The following is a 16,026-nucleotide window of genomic DNA, read 5'->3' as shown; positions in this document are numbered from 1 at the left end:
ATCTATTGTTGCATAACAAATTACCAGAAATTTAGCAACTTAAAACAATATGCGTTTATTATGGCACGGTTTCCATGGGTCAGGAATCTGGGCACAGCTTAGGTGGGTCATCTGTTTCAGGGTCTCTTATCGGCAGCAGTCAAACAGGCTGAAATCTCATCTCAATGCTTGACTGAAGAAGGAACTGCTTCCAAGCTCACTTGGTTGTTGGCAGAATTTACTTCCTCAAGGGATGTGTTAAGGGCCTTGATTTTTCACTTGCTGTTTGCTGGAGGCTGCTCTCAGTTCCTTGCCATCTGGCCTCTCCAACATGGCAAGCTGAGAAGGCAATAGAGAGAGTTTTCTAGGGAGATGGAAGTCACAATCTTTTATAACCTAATCATGAAAGTGACATCCCATTCCCTTCCCATGTTCTGTTGGTTAGAAGCAAGTCACTAGGCCAGCCCACACTCAGGAGGGAGGATAATACACAAGGTCGTGAATATCAGAAGGCTGGAATGATTGATGGTCATCTTAGAAGTCCATGTATCACAGAAGGTATGGCTTAGTGCCAGGCTGGGACTAGGTAGCACATTACAGGGGGTGAGAAAGGAGCTTGTGAAATTTTCTTTACCTTCCCCCTATCAAACTGTATCTCTTTCTTCCCTCTCTCTTTCACATCACCCTCTCTCCCCTTCAAGAACAGAGATGTAAAGGTCATTCCCACAGTGAGATTTTAATCTTGAGTATTTTTTTTGACAAATTCAAATAAGGCCTCTCCCTGAATCATTTTGTGTTTATACATGTATTTTTTAAAAACATTTTGTTACGGAAATTGAGACAGATACAAAAGTAGAATACTATCCTGAACCGCCGTGTACCTTTCACCCAGCTTCAACAGTTTATTTTTTACCAGTCTTGTTTGTATAATTTACATACAGTAAAGTGCACTCATTTTAAGTGTACAGTTTTCATTCTGGCAGATGTGTATATCCCCACAATCAAAATATAGAACATTTTAACTCCAAAGGTACATTGGCCCCTTTGTAATTAATCCCCACCCTAGTTCCAGGCAAGTACACATCTGGTTTCTATTACTGAGGTTAGTTTTGCCTGTTCTAGAATGGCATAGAAATGTCTGGATCCTTTTGATCACCATGAAGTTTTTGAGATTCATCCATGTTGTTGGATATATAGTAATTCAGAGTTTTTCAACTTTGGCACTGAGGACATTTTGGGCTGGATAATTTGTTTTGGAGACTGTCCTGTGCTTTGTAAGATATTTAGCAGCGTCCCTGACTTCTATCCACTAGATGTTATTGGCACTCTCCTTCCCGGTTGGAAGAATCAAAAATGTCTCCAGACATTACCAGATGTCCCCTTGGGGACAAAATCTTCTCCTTCCACTGGTTAAGAACTTTTAATAGTTGATCCTTTTTATTGTTGGGCAGTATTCTATTGTAGGGATATACTACAATTTATCCATTTACTAATTGATGGACATTTAGGTTGTTTCCAGATTACTTTCAGTTTGAGGCTATTATAAATAGAGTTGCTGTTAACTTTCATAGGCAAGTCTTTGTGTAGACATGTTTTCATTTATTTGGGGTAAATACCTAGGAGTGAGATTTCTGGGTCCTATGGTAAGTATATACTTAACTTTATAAGAAGCTGACAAATTGTACCTTTTTACATTCCCGCCAATATGAGAATTCCAGTTGCTCTACATCCTTGCCTACATTTGATATTTTTTAATTTTAGCCATTATGGTAGGTGTGTTATTTCTTTGTGGCTTTAATTTCCATTTTCCTGATTGATAATGTTGAGCATCTTTTCATGTGCTTACTGTAAAGTGTCTTTCAAGTCTTTTGCGCCCCACAAAAAAATCTATTGCCCATTTTTAGTTGGGTGGTTTGTCTTATTTTTGAGTTTCCTTTGGCTTTTTCCCTATGTATGTATAAATATACACACACAATAAGAAAATTGAAATAATGAATACAGTTTTATATACTTTTTAAAATATGAGCATTTCTAATGATGTTAAATATTTTTGGAAACATGAATTTTAATGCAGAAGCAATATTCAAGTACATTTAAATTGTTTACCCACTTCTGTTATTGTTGAACCATGAGCTAGCTTCCCATTTTTTACTGTTAATAATATTTTGATGAACATCTTTGTATATAAATTTTTAATCATGTATTTTGTGTGTGTGTGTATTTTTTTTAAATTTGAGGTCATAATAGTTTACATCGTGAAATTTCAGTTGTACATTATTTCTTGTCTGTCACCACGTAGGTGCTCCCCTTCACCCCCTGTGTCCACCCCCTTCCCCCCTTCCCCTGGTAACCACTGAACTGTTTTCTTTGTCTATGTGCTTGTTTATATTCCACATATGAGTGAAATCATCTGGTGTTTGTCGTTCTCAGTCTGGCTTATTTCACTAAGCATAATTCCCTCCAGGTCTTTCCATGTTATTGCAAGTAGGATGAATTCATCTTTTTTTCTGGCTGAGTAGCATTGTATTGTATATATATACCACATCTTCTTTATCTAATCATCAGTCGATGGGCACTTGGATAGTTTCCTTGTCTTGGCTGTTGTGAATAGTGCTGTGATGAATGTAGGGGTGCATGTGTTACTTTGGATTGTTGATTTCAAGTTGTTTGGGTAGATAGCCAGTACTGGGATAGCTGGATCGTATGGTAGTTCTATTTTTAGTTTTTTGAGGAATCTCCATATTGTTTTCCAGAGTGGCTGCATCAGTTTGCATTCCCACCAGCAGTGGATGAGGGTTCCCTTCTCTCCACACCCTAACATTTATTATTTTTAGTCTTAGTGGTTATAGCCATTTTAACAGGTGTAAGGTGGTATCTTAGTAGTTTTGATTTGCATTTCCCTGATGATTAGTGATGTTGAACATCTTTTCATGTGTTTATTGGCCATCTATATCTTTTTTGGAAAAATGTCTGTTTGTATCCTCTGCCCATTTTTTGATTGGGCTGTTTATTTGTTTGTTGTTCAGTTGTGTGAGTTCCTTATATAGTATGGAGATTAATCCCTTATCGGGTATATGATTTACAAAAATTTTCTCCCAATTGGTGGTTGTCTTTTAATTTTGATCCTAGTTTCTTTTGCCCTGTGGAAGTTCATTAGTCTGATGAACTCTCACTTGTTTATTTTTTGTTTCCCTTGTCTGAGAAGACATGGTATTCGAAAAGATCCTCTTAAATTTGATGTCAAAGAGTGTACTACTGATATTATCTTCCAGGAGTTGTATGGTTTCAGCACTTATCTTCAAGTCTTTGATCCATTTTGAGTTTATTTTTGTGCATGGCATTAGATAATGGTCTACTTTCATTCTTTTGCATGTGGCTGTCTAGTTTTCTCAACACCATTTATTGAAGAAACTGTCTTTTCTCCATTGTATGTTTTTGGCACCTTTGTCAAAGATTAGCTATCCACATATGTGCAGTTTTATTTCTGGGCTTTCAGTTCTGTTCCACTGATCTGTGTGCCTGTTTTTGTACCAGTACCATGCTGTTTTGATTACTGTGGCTGTGTAATGCATTTTGATGTCAGGGATTGTGATGCCTCCAGCTTTATTCTTTTTTCTCAGTATTGCTTTAGCAATTCAGGGTCTTTGGTTCCCCCAAATGAATTTTAGGATTTTTTGCTCTATTTCTGTGAAGAGTGTCATTGGAATTCTGATTGGGATTGCATTGAATCTATAGATTGCTTTGAGTAGTATGGACATTTTTAACTATGTTTATTCTTCCAATCCATGTGCATGGAATCTCTTTCCATCTCTTTATGTCATTATCTTTTTTTAAATAATGTCTTATCGTTTTCATTGTATAAGTCCTTTGCCTCCTTAGTTAAATTTATTCCTAGGTACCTTAGACTATTTTTTGCAATTGTAAATGGAATTGTATTCTTGAGTTCTCTTTCTGTAAGTTCGTTATTAGAGTACAGAAATGCAACTGATTTTGTAAGTTGATTTTGTACCCCACAGCTTTACTGTAGTTGTTAATTATTTCCAACAGTTTTCTGATGGATTCTCTAGGGTTTTCTATATATAAGATCATGTCATCTGCAAACATTGAGAGTTTCACTTCTTCACTCCCTATTTGGATTCCTTTTATTCCTTTCTCTTGCCTAATTCCTCTGGCCAAAACGTCCAGAATTATGTTGAGTAAGAGTAGTGATAGTGGGCATCCTTGTCTTGTTCCTGTTCTCAGAGGGATGGCGTTCAGTTTTTCCTCATTGAGTATGATGTTAGCTATGGGTTTGTCATATATGGCCTTTATTATGTTGAGGTAATTTCCTTCTATCTCCATTTTGTTAAGAGTTTTTATCATAAATGGCTGTTGGTTCTTCTCAAATGCTTTCTCTGCATCTGTTGAGATGATCATGTGGGTTTTATTCCTCATTTTGTTAATGTGGTATATCACATTGATTGATTTGCAGATGTTAAACCATCCCTGTGTCCTTGGAATAAACCCCACTTGATCATGATGTATGATCTTTTTGATGTATTGCTGTATATGGGTTGCCAATATTTTGTTGAGGATTTTTCTTTTTAAAGATTTTATTTTTCCTTTTTCTCCCCAAAGTCCCCTGGTACATAGTTGTATATTTTTAGTTGTGGGTCCTTCTAGTTGTGGTATGTGGGATGCCACCTCAGCATAGCTTGAGGAGTGCTACCATGTCTGTGCCCAGGATCTGAACCGGTGAAACCCTGGGCTGCAAAAGCAGAGCACTCGAACTTAACCACTCGGCCATGGGGCCTGCCACACTCTCTTTGCTTGTCTTATTCTGAAGTCTACTTTGTCTAAGTATTGCAACACCTTTCTTTTGTTTGCCATTAGTTTGGAGTATCATCTGTCACCCCTTCACTCTGAGCCGGTGTTTGTCACTGGAGCTGAGATGTGTTTCCTGGAGGCAGCGTATTGTTGGGTCTTGTTCTTTAATCCATCTTGTCATTCTGTGTCTTTTGATTGGAGAATTCAACCCATTTACGTTTATGGTGATTATCGATATATGAGGGTTTAATGCTGTCATTTTATCACTCATTTTCCTGTTCTCCTGCATTTCCTTTGTTTTTTGTCTTGTGTATTTTGGTCTACCAGTCGAGTTATGTAGTGTTTTATGTTGTGTTTCTTTGTTTTCTCCTTATTTATTATTTGTGTCTCTGTTCTGCTTTTTTGTTTAGTGGTTATCCTGAGGTTTGTATTCAAGATCTCATGGATAAGATAGTCCCTTTTCTGATGGCCTCCTATTTCCTTAGACTAAACCGATTCAATCTCTTTCTTCTTCCCCTCCTCAGTCATTTTTCTCACATCTTATTCCATTCTTGTGTTATGAGTTTGTGGTTAAAATGACAAGATTATCTTTGTTTTTGGTGTTTCCCTTCCCTTTGTCTTTAATGCTATACTTGAGTATTTGCTATCCTGCTCTGATTCTGTCTACCTATTTAACTCCTTACTCCATGCTTTGTAACCCTTTTCTCCCTTTTTTTTTCTTTTTCAGGTATGAATGCCTTCTTGAGGATTTCTGGGGGCGGGGGGGCTGTGTATCACAGCTACGAACTCTCTTAGCTTATGTTTGTCTGGGAAAGTTTTTATTTCTCCATCATATCTGAAGGCTATTTTCGCTGGATAGAGTATTCTTGGCTGAAAGTTTTTGTCCTTCAATGATTTGAATGTGTCATTCCAGTTTCTCCTAGTCTGTAAGGTTTCTGCAGAGAAATGCACTGAAAACCTGATGGGGGTTCCTTTGTACGTTATTTTCTTCTGCCTTGCTGCCCTTAATATTCTTTCTTTGTCATTCACTTTTACCAATTTCACTACTATATCCCTTGCAGTAGGTCTTTTTACATTGACATGTTTAGGAGATCTGGCAGCCTCTTCCACATGTATTTCCTTCCCCAGGTTTTGGAAATTCTCTGCTATTATTTCTTTGAACAATCTTTCTACTCCGTTCTCCTTCTCTTCTCCTTCTTGAATACCTATAGTTCTTATGTTGCATTTCCTAATTGAGTTGGCTATTTCTTGGAGACTTTCTTCATTTGGTTTTAGTTTTAGTTCTCTCTCCTCTATCTGGATCATTTTAACATGTCTATCTTCGATTATGCTGATACGCTCCTCTGTGGTGTCTGCTCGAGTGTTCAGGGAATCCATATTTTGTTTTATCTCTTCCATTGTGTCTTTCATCTCTAATATTTCTGATTGATTCTTCTTTATAGTTTCAATCTCTTGTGTGAAGTAACTCCTGAACTCATTGAATTGTTTCTCTGCATTCTCTTTTATGTCATTGAGTTTTTTGATGATAGCTGTTTTGAATGCTTTGTCATTTAGATTACATATTCCTGCATCCTCAGGACTGATTTCTGGGTACTTGTCATTTTCTCTCTGATCTGGAGATCTAATAGAGTGTTTGATATTGCCAGAGGCTCTGTTTTTTCACATCCTGGCATTATTAGGTCGCAGTTACCACCTATCGCCACTGGGTAGGGGTCAAGAGTCCCATATTCTGAGCCATCTGCTTTCAGGTGAAATCCTAGGGGTTAGAGCCGCCTGAGCGGCTGGGTGGAGGGGCACTTTCTCCTGCGTGCTCTTGGAGTTTTCTCCCTCTGCTCTCCTGGGATGTTGGTTTGATGAGGTCACCCCTTGCAAAAGCTTTTGTCATGGTAGAGGGCTTCCCTCTAGGCTGCAAGGGCCCTAGGGAGTCCTTGATGTCCCTGAAAACAAACGTCCCGTCCTTCTAGGAGGCCTCCCGCATCCAGATCACAGTCTTTAGGGGAGGGAGCAAAGATTTCTCTTACCCTGTTCCACGTCCGAGGGGGGCTCCAGCCTCTCTGCCCTCTGGTGTATGGCTGCATGGATCTCTCCAACATTTTTTGTGTTGAGTTTGGATGTCCTCTGTTGGAGTATGGATGTTTTTTCATTGTATATTGGAGGGGAAGATTTCTGAGAGACCTCACTCTGCCATGATGCTGACATCACCCCCTAACCACATCTTTGATTATTTCATTAGATTAGAGTCCTAGATGTTAAGATGTTAAGGAGATGAACAGTTTTAAGAAAAATGTGAATGTTAATCCATTTCATTATACCTTTGCCACAATTGAGTATTTTGTTTTAAGAATCTTTGCCAGCTTGATGTTGGAAGAAAGGCATATTTCATTTTGTTCTTCTTTATTACTTATGAAACGTAACAGACGTTTCATTTATTTATTGATGATCTTTATTTCTGATTTTATGAATTGTCTATTTTGGGGGTCAGTTTTTCTGTTGGGATGATGTTTTCCTTAATTTTTAACAGTGCTTTAAATATTAAGTTTGTTAACCTTTTGTTATTTACAAATATAATCCTGAACATGTATTTTGCCTTTTACTCCTGTCTACTTTGACCTGCAAAATAATAATGTAATTATATAATGAAATCTATATTTTGCTTTAGCTTTTCAGTTCATGAGCTGATAAGTATGTTTGTTTTTGTTTTTTGATGAGGAAGATTGTCCCTGAGCAAACATCTGTGCCAATCTTCCTCTATTTTGTGTGTGGGACATTGCCACAGCATGGCTTGAGGAGAAGTGTGTAAGTCCACGCCCAAGATCTGAACCCATGAACCTTGGGCTGCTGAAGCAGAACCTGCAAACTTATCTACTATGCCACCGGGCTGGTCCTGATCAATATGTTTGAATATGTAACCAGTATATGATTGTAGTATTATGATTTTATTTTTTTATTTAAGTTTAACTCATTAGCCAGAATTTTTGAGTACACATTGTTGCTATGGTCTGAAAGTTTGCCCCCCCCCCCAAATTCATATGTTGAAATCCTATTGTCCAATGTGATGGTATTAGGAGGTGGGCCTTTTGGGAGGTGCTTAGGTCTTGCGAGTGGAGTCCTCATGAATGGGATTAGTGCTCTTAGAAGAGAAAACACAAAGAGCTCCCTAGCCCCTTCCACCATGTGAGAACACAGCAAAAAGTCAACAGTCTACATCTTAGAAGAGCATCTTTACCAGAACCTGACCATACTGGCACAGTGATCTTGGACTTCTCAGCCTCCAAAACTGTGAGAAATAAATTTTTGTTGTTTACAAGCCACCAGGTCTGTGGTATTTTGTTATAGCAGCTCAAACAGACTAAGACAATTGTGAAGTGAAAATTTAATAAAAATTTTTCCAAATGTTCAACCAATTTGTCCCAAACTATGAAACAAAATCACCCCCCAAGAAATAGGGCACAACATTTATTCATAGATGTGAAATAAATAAAAAGAAAAATCACCCACAACAACCCACAAGATGAAAGACAGTATTTGCAAATCATATATCTGATAAGGGATTTGTATCTAAAATATATCAAGAACTCCTACAACTCAATGATAAAGACAAATATCCCAATTAAAAAATTGGCAAAGGAGGGGCTGGCCCCGTGGCCGAGTAGTTAAGTTCGCGCACTCTGCTGCAGGTGGCCCAGCCTTTCGTTGGTTCAAATCCTGGGCGAGGACATGGCACTGCTCATCTAAACCACGCTGGGGCAGCATCCCACATGCCACAGCTAGAAGGACCCACAACGAAGAATATACAACTATGTACCAGGGGGCTTTGGGGAGAAAAAGGAAAAAAATAAAATCTAAAAAAAAAATTGGCAACGGATTTGAATAGATATTTCTCCAAAGAAATTATGCCACTGGCCGATAAACATATGAAAATATGCTCAACACCATTAGCTGTCGGGAAATGCAAATCAAAACCACAATGAGATACCACTTCACACCCACTAGCATGGCCATAATCAGAAAGATAATAACAAGTGTGGCTGGGGATGTAGAGAAATTGGAACCCTTATACACTGCTTGTGGGAATGTAAAATGGTGACTGCTTTGGAAAATAGTCTGGCAATTTCTCAGAAGGTTAACTAGAGAGATAACATATTACCCAGCTATATTGTATATACTAGATGTATATTACCCAGGCGAGTGTGTGTGTATATATATATATATATATATATATATATATATATATATTCACCCAGGAGAAAGGAAAACATATGTCCACACAAAAACTTGTACACAAATATTCATAGAAGCATTTTTCATAATAGTGAAAAGTGGAAACAACCCAAATATCTCTCAGCTGATGAATGAATAGGTAAATAAATTGTGATATTTCCATTCAAAGGGATATTATTTGGTAATTTAAAAAATGAAATATTGTTATTTGCTACAACACCTTGAAAAAATTATGCTAAGTGAAAGAAGGCGGTCACAAAAGACCACTATTGTGTGGTTCCCATTATATGAGATATCTAGAATAGAACAGTGCTCCTTGACCTAGTCTAAAACTCTCTTAATAGGGGGTTTAACTCATTAAATTAATGATAGAACATATTAGCAAAATTCTTCATAGTACTCATGATGATGATGATGGCTAATAATAGTTCATCTTTATTTTGTACCTTATAGATCTTCCTTTTCACAAATTACTTTTTAAAAGTAGCATTTGGTGCTAATCGTATTTATAACAATTATTTAAATTTAGCCCTATGTTTAACTGATTTCATCTCTTTCTTCCTATTCTCAAGGTCTTTTGTTTTGGTTAATTATTATTCAGATAATATTTTTTTGAAAAGTACTTGATTGGTATACTTTCATCTGAAAATATCTTTATGTTGATTTTACACTGAGTGATAACTTGGCCAGGGAGGAGGCAGAATTATTAGGTCACATTATTTTCCACTCCTAATTCTTTATTACTTTGCCATTGTCTTCTGGTCTCGCAAAGCAGAAATCTGAGGCCAGCCTGATTTCTGTTCTGCCTGGCTGTATTGTTGTTGTTGTTGTTTGAGGAAGATTAGCCCTGAGCTAATATCTGCTGCCAATCCTCCTCTTTTTGCTGAGAAAGACTGGCCCTGAGCTAACATCCGTGCCCATCTTCCTCTACTTTATATGTGGGACACCTACCACAGCATGGCTTGCCAAGTAGTGCCATGTCCGCACCTGGGATCCAAACTGGCGAACCCCGGGCCACCGAAGCGCAACGTGCGCACTTAACTGCTGAGCCACTGGGCTGGCCCCACTGTATGGTTGTATCTCAAGCCCCATTTCTGCTCTTTGACAGAAAAGTCATGTATGAGTCCAAGAGTTCTTTGAGCAGCAGTCCTAGTTTCCAATGCTGTTAATAACTTTGACTCTCAGTGTTTCCTAAAGCATACCAATGAAAAATCAGGGTGAAGGTGATGATAGAAATGAACCAGGCATTGTCAGGTCCCCTCCATTTTAACTCCCAGCTTTGGGTTAACTTTTTGAAAGGAGGAAGATGAAAGAAGAGTAGAGAACAACCACTAGTGGAAGAAGGAAGAGTTAAAGATCTTGCACCAAATGATTTCCAGTTTCTCGGGGAAATATAACACCAAAGCCAAATAGCCAAGGTTTAAAATAGTCATAGTGTCCCTACATCTGGAAAGTATGTTAGCCCCTCATTTTCTACATGATAACATGGAAGCTAAGAAGGGTTTAAGAGACTCCAAGGTCACAGACATAGAAGAAAACAAGCTGGAACTCAGGGTGGTATAGTTCACTTTTAGATTCCGTATGTTTTCTTTGATTTTTTCACCAACAGTACAATCTTATATCACTTATGTTAAAAACAAAAAATTTTAAAGAAACAACCAAAGTTTATAATAAGCAAAAGAAAAGAAAAAGCTTTTGTTTCTTCTTCATTGCTTTCTTGGGGCAAATTCTTAAGCCACATTCCCTACCGGACTCGGTTACCTCATCTAAAGGCAAATTAAATAATGTGTGAAAAGTGTGGTTCTAAACTTTGGCTGCATATTAGAATCACCTGGATAGTGTTTAAATACTCAAGGCTCAGGCCACAGGACAGACCTAGTATGACCCAGGCATTATTATTTTTAAAAGTTTCCCAAATAATTACAATGTGTAGCCAAAGTTGAGAGCCACTGTTCTTTCAAAGCATATACTCGTTTGATCTCAGGTATTCTGACCTCAGTCATTTTGGAGTAGTTAGGGCAGTTCTAATTAGTGAGTATTGGCCTGAAATAGACTGGATCGCTTGATTCTGATGTTCCCACTAATTGTGCACTGTGTATGAGTTGGGCAGAGTCACCCTGGTGAGAAGAAAGTTTGGTATATGGTGGAAGGAGCACTGAACTTGAGGCTAGTCAAGATTTAGTCCTGATCCTGCCGCAATCTTAGTCTGTAACTGCAGTCAAGCCACAATACCACTGTCTAGGTTTCTTTGAGAGTGGAGGAGTTAGACTAATTATTTGTAAATTCCTTTCTAGCTCTTAAACTTCAAGTTTGTGAGCCAGAGTGGGTGAGGGAGAGGCAGCTGGTGAACTTTGTGTACCTGAAGAATAGGTGAGCAAGGGAGACCATGATACTGATAAGAGCATTGTTGAAGGAGCCAACTGTGGGATGGGAGGGGAGTGAATGGGGAGGAACAGTGTTTGTGTGAACAACAGAGTGTGGAGGTAAGGGAGGGTGGGGTGTGACAGGGTTGGGGGACAAGTGTGGGAGACTAGCCTAAGGGAATATTTTTGGAGGCGGTAGCAGTGGCTCAGTACCTGGTAATGATGTGGTCCAGGTTCTTATCTTACTGGCAGACGACTCATGGGGGAAATATGGTCAGAGGAGCTCCCCTCAAGACAAGGAGATAGAAAGCAGAGGATATTTTTGTTGTTGCATGTCTGCGATGGGCTAAGGGTAGAAATATTATAATTACTGCTAAGGGTTTAAGAGGGTGGTAGTTAGCTGGCTTTTGTTTTCAATAGATAGTACATTTACATGGTTCAAAAATCAAAACATTATAAAACAGATATACAGTGAGAAGTCTTGATCCCACCCTCAGCTCCCGTGGGTCTTATTTATACTACCCTCCCCCGCAACTTTTTGATTTGAAAAATTTCAAATATACAGAAAAGTTGAGAAAATAATATAATGATATTTTACTGTATCATCTATCTACCAGTCTGTCTTTGCTGAATACTTTGAAAATAAGTTGCAGACATTATGACACTTTATTTCAGCATGTGTCTCCTAAGAATAAGGGCATTCTCTACATAATCACAAATAACATTACCACACCCAAGAAAAATTTTGTGTGTGTATGAGGAAGATTGGCCCTGAGCTAACATCTGTGCCCATCTTCCTCTATTTTATGTGGAATGCCACCACAGTGTGGCTTGACAAGTGGTGCTAGGTCCGCACCCAGGATCCAAACCCAGGATCCAAACCTGTGAAACCAGGGCTGCCGAAGCAGAGTGCACGAACTTAACCACCACACCACCGGGATGGTCCACAAGAAAAAATTTTTTAATGCCCTAGTATCTTCTGTTACTCACTTCACATTCAGTTTTTCCTAACTATCTAAAAATTATTTTATAGCTGTTTTATTCAAAACAGGTCTAAGTAATGTTCGTGCATTGCATTTGGTTGTTATGTCTCTTCAGTCTTTTTTAATCTAGAACTATATCCTACCCCTAATCTTTCCCCCAAGATTTTGGGTTTTGAAGAGGTCAGATCAGTTTTGTGATAGCAAGTCCCACATTCTAGATATGATTATTTCTTCATGTGATCAATTACTACTACTTCTAATTTTTTTCTTGTAAAAATTTCTGTTGTAATTTTTCTTGTTGCTCTATCCCCTGAATTTCCTATAAGGGAGAAATTAGGTTTAAAGACTTGTTTAGACATTTTTGGTAATAACGCAGCATAGATGATGCCTTGGACTTCAGGTTACATCACATCAGGAGGCATAAATGACAGATCTCATTCTAATTGTTGCTGAGTTTGATCACTGGGTTAAGCTGGTGACTGTTAGATATCTCCAATGCAAATGTACTCGTTTTTCTCTTTGCAATTAGGAAGTAATCTGTGGAATAATCCTTTGGCACCGTGGGAATCTTCTGTGCCCCAGCAGTTTTCACCAAATGATTTTTAGCATCCTTTGATCATCTTTGCCAGAATCATTTATTTCATTGGAGGTTGCAAAATGGTGATTTTTAAAAATTCTTCCTTTTCTTCTACATTTATTAACTGGGATTCTTCTGTAAAGGAGAGCTTTCCCTCTCTACTGAGGATGAACCCTTCTAAAAAGACAAAGTAAATTGCTTAATTCTTTCTCTTTAATTGTCAATCTTTAGAGTGAGGAGTTGATGTAGTAGTCATCTCAAGTGGTGGCAGATGACAGCCTTTTTTACACTCTCTCTCTCTCTTTGAGCTATTACTATGGATTCATGGATTCTTATTTATTCATATTATTATCAACTTTAGTCATTATTATTTTTGATACTCAAATTTGCCGGTAGGAAACCATTCAGACTGGCTTCTGTGTCCTTGTGACATGCTCCCCATTGGTCTGAGTACTTCTTTGCCTTCTGGTATAACATGATTTTTTTAAAGTTTACCTTGAAGATAACCATTTTTAATGGTTTCTTGTATTTCTTTCTAGACTACTTTAATACTAGCATATATAAAATATTTTTTCTCCTCTTTTCCCACAGAAAGTAGCATACTGTGGTCCTTGTTTTACTCCCTGTTTTTTCCACTCAACAGTACATCTCGGACATCTTTCCATATGAGTACATAGCAAGCATCCTTATTCTGTCTGCATTTCACTTTTATTGGACACACTTAATTTAATCAATCTCTGTTGATGTACATCTGGATAATTTCCTATCTTGCTATTACAAACAATACTTTAGTGAATAACCTTGTATATATGTCCTGCTGTATGGGGGCAGGTGTATCTGTAAGGATCACCAGGCAGAAGTGAGATTGCTGGGTGAATGGTATATATAATTGTAATTTTGACAGATCTTACTTAATTGCTGATGTTACAGCAGTTTGCACTACTGCTAGCAATGAATGAGAATACCTTTTTTCCCGTACTTTGCCAAGACAATATGTTATCACATTTTTGGATTTTTGCTAATCTGATGAGTGAAAAAAATTTTTTTCTTCTTACATAGTAGGTTGAACATCTTTTCATATATTTAAAGTTCATTTGTAGTTCCTTTTCTGTGAATTTTCTGATGATATCCTATATCCATTTTTGGACATAATAATTTGTCCAAATTGTTTTATTTTATATATCTATATATATACAGACATATACATACACACACCTATAAATATGTTTTTTTCTATAATATGTTTATATGTTGGAGATTTGCTCTTTTATCCATGATACAGTTGCAAATATTTTTTCTTACTTTGTCTTTTTTTCCCTTTTTTACTTATGGTGTTTTTTTTGCCTTGCAGAATTCTTTGACTTTTATGTATTTGAATTTATCAGTCTTGTCTTTTATGGCTTTAGATTTTGGATCATAGTTAGAAAAATCTTTCCACTCCAAGGTTATGAACATTTCTTCTGTACTTTCATTTAATACTTGTAGGGTTTCATTTGTTACATTAAAGTTTGGGGTCCATTTGGAGTTATCTCAATATGAGGTATAGCTCTAATCTTATTTTTTTTCCTAGATGGCTACCTAAGTCCCAATTAGTGAAAAATCCATTTTTCCCCACCTTTAATGAGACACTAAAATTTCATATACGTTTCGATCAGTTTTTGGAATTTCTGATCTGTTCCATTGGTTTCTCATATATGCCAGTACTACACAGCTTTAATTATTGAGACTTTATGTTTTGACATCTCATAGGACTCATCCCTTTCACTACTCTTATTTTTCAGAGTTTTCCAGACTCTTCTTACTTGTTTCCATATGAATTTTAGAGTAAGCTTATCTATTTAAAAAAAGAAGTTGGCATTTTTATTGAGATTGTTAAGTTATAAATGAGGGAGAATGGATATTTATGAATCTTTTTCTCCAAGAATTTGGTGTGTCATTCTATTTGTTCAGGTTTTTTTTTGTATTTGTATACTTCATTAGTGTTTTTAAATTTTCTTCTTATAGCTCTACATTTCTTTTTAATTCGCTCCTCGATATTTAATCTTCTTTGTTGCTATTGTAAATGAGATCTTTTTTCCACCTACTGCTGATTGATTGCATATGTAATAAAAGCTATTGTTTTCTGTATATTAATTTTGTACCATACTACTTTGCTGAATTTTCTTTTTTTTTTTTTAAGATTGGCACCTGGGCTAACAACTGTTGCCAATCTTTTTTTTTTCTGCTTTATCTCCCCAAATCCCCGCTGCACACAGTTGTATATCTTAGTTGCAGGTCCTTCTAGTTATGGGATGTGGGACGCCGTCTTAACGTGGCCTGACGAGCGGTGCCATGTCCGCGCCCAGGATCCAAACCCTGGGCCGCCGCAGCGGAGCGCGCGAACTTAACCACTCCGCCACGGAGCCGGCCCCTGAATTTTCTTAATTTTGCTGTTTTCCTGGTTGATTTTCTAAGATTTTCAAGAACACAATTATATCATCTGCAAATAGTGGTAGTTTTACATCCTTCTTTCCAATTTTTATACCTTTGTTACTCTTGTTTAATTTCACTGACTTTATACCTCTAGTGTAATATTTAGTGATACATCATAGGTATCTATCTTCTTCCCAACTGTAGGTGACAAATACCTCTAGTCTTGCCCCATTAAGCAAGCTGCTGACTGTTGGGCTGAAGAGATATGTTTTGTCATGTTAAGGAAATGTTGTATAGTCCTGTTTGAGGTTTTTTTTGTTTTGTTTTTTTAATCAAGAAGGGTTGTTGTTGGGGCCAGCCCGTGGCCGAGTAGTTAAGTTTGCGTGCTCCGCTTTGGCGGCCCAGGGTTTCCCCGGTTCGGATCCTGGGCATGGACATGGCACTGTTCATCAAGCCATGCTGAGGCGGCGTCCCACATGCCACACCTAGAAGGACCCACAACTAAAAACACACAACTATGTACCAGGGGGCTTTGGGAGAAAAAGGAAAAATAAAATCTTTACCCAAAAAACCCACAAAAAACAAAAAAACAAGAAGGGTTGTTGCATTTTATCAAATGACTTTTTAATATCTGTGGTGATGATCAGATGACTTCATACCTTACTTTACTGATACTGAGCCTTCC

General features: G+C 37.6%; 1 protein-coding gene across 33 annotated transcripts in view; it reads left to right on the top strand.

Annotated features, from left to right (window-relative positions):
- Window positions 1-16,026, top strand: part of NCOA6 (nuclear receptor coactivator 6) — a 102,941-nt gene that overhangs the window by 19,283 nt on the left and 67,632 nt on the right. For 3 of the 33 annotated variants that reach the window (XM_070588105.1, XM_070588089.1, XM_070588078.1), the window contains exon 3: window positions 11,301-11,376. The exons of the other annotated variants lie outside the window; for them this stretch is intronic. The gene's annotated coding sequence lies outside the window, so the exon portion shown is untranslated. The remainder of the gene's footprint in view (window positions 1-11,300; window positions 11,377-16,026) is intronic. 33 annotated transcript variants of the gene reach the window in all.

This window comes from Equus przewalskii, chromosome 21, assembly GCF_037783145.1.
Source record: "Equus przewalskii isolate Varuska chromosome 21, EquPr2, whole genome shotgun sequence".
Lineage (NCBI taxonomy): Eukaryota > Metazoa > Chordata > Mammalia > Perissodactyla > Equidae > Equus > Equus przewalskii.
Note: the sequence above shows the minus strand (reverse complement) of the source record. Positions and strands in the feature narration are given on the sequence as shown.